Source organism: Indicator indicator, chromosome 7 (genome assembly GCF_027791375.1).
Source record: "Indicator indicator isolate 239-I01 chromosome 7, UM_Iind_1.1, whole genome shotgun sequence".
Classification (NCBI taxonomy): Eukaryota; Metazoa; Chordata; class Aves; order Piciformes; family Indicatoridae; genus Indicator; species Indicator indicator.
In genome coordinates, this window is record NC_072016.1 from 17,464,808 (window position 1) to 17,466,209 (window position 1,402).

Consider the following 1,402-nt stretch of genomic DNA (forward strand, 5'->3'; position numbering starts at 1 on the left):
CTGGCAGTAGCATGAAGGAAGACCATCAGTGAGGCATTTGAGGGTGACAGTATGTGGTAATTTGTTGTCTGATAAAAAAGCAGAATAACATCAGTCATCTTGGTGCCCAAGTGCCAAGTGTGCAGTGTCACTCTGGGGCCTTACTTTCTGTTGGGTAGCAGGACTGTGGAAGGAGCACAGCTAGCACTTCTGCTGTTGTAACAACAGTATCTCAATGATAGCAGGTACTTGATTCTTGGTATGTTCATGGCAGAGACTGTGAAATTGTGGGGGTTTTAGAGCACTTTGTGGTAGTGGGGCGTTGATTGTGTTTGTACAGTCTTACGGTTCTGCTGTAGGCACTCTAACAGTTAATATTATACATGGTTGTGCAAAGATAACATAGTATTTAAGAAGCTTAGAGAAACTCAGGGGGTAAAGCATGCCAGCAATAGTTCACATGGGGATCTAGACCTGAGACAATGGTGAGTTGTACACAGGTTTGCAGATTTGGCACATGCAATGAGGGTGCCGTATGGCGTGAGTAGAGAGTAACTCTGGACAGTGAAGGGAATGGGATACATGAAGTGCTGATGTAGGGGTAGATCATGGTAGTGTGGTATCAGGATAGTACCTGTATAAGGTAAGCTCACAGAAGAGTGTGTATGCCTACAGAATGGGGTGATCAGTAGGTGAGATTAGAGAGTGCAGAAGAGTTTGAAGGTGCATGGCTAAAGTCCTGTAGGTGTAGAGCTGGTGAGAACATCAAGCTGTGCACACATGTGCCTGGCAGGAGCAGGATTGCTCTGCACAGCAGCATGCTGTGTGCCAAGAGCTCTGGGTGCCAGGCTGCATTGGGCGGCTGTGAAATGATATGGAGAGGAAAGTGTTCTGCATGGAACTGTGTGAAGCGTGCTAGTGTGGAGCTGAAGAGGGAGAGGGCAGGTGCACTATGAAGGCTATGTACAGGGTGTGGGACAGCTGTGTTGGAACAGGGGTGCAGCGCAGGATAGCTGTGCTGGGACAGGGGTGGAGTGCAGGATAGCTGTGCCAGGACAGGGGTGCAGTGCAGGATAGCTGTGCTGGGACAGGGGTGCAGCGCAGGATAGCTGTGCCGGGACAGGGGTGCAGCGCAGGATAGCTGTGCCAGGACAGGGGTGCAGCGCAGGACAGCTGTGCCAGGACAGGGGTGAGGTGCAGGACGCGGGCAGCATAGACTGCCCAGAGTGCTGTGCTGGGTACCGGATGATGTGTCCTGAGCGCTGGGAAGGGGTGGGCAGGGCCGAACCCCGGCGTGCGGTGATGGCAGAGGAGGCGGCGCTGGACAGGATCCAGGCTTAGGAAAGAGCGCGGCTCAGCAGCTGCCGGTGAGGTCGGGTCGGTGGGACCGTGCTGAGGCCAGCCGAGTCGCGCTGGTGGGACC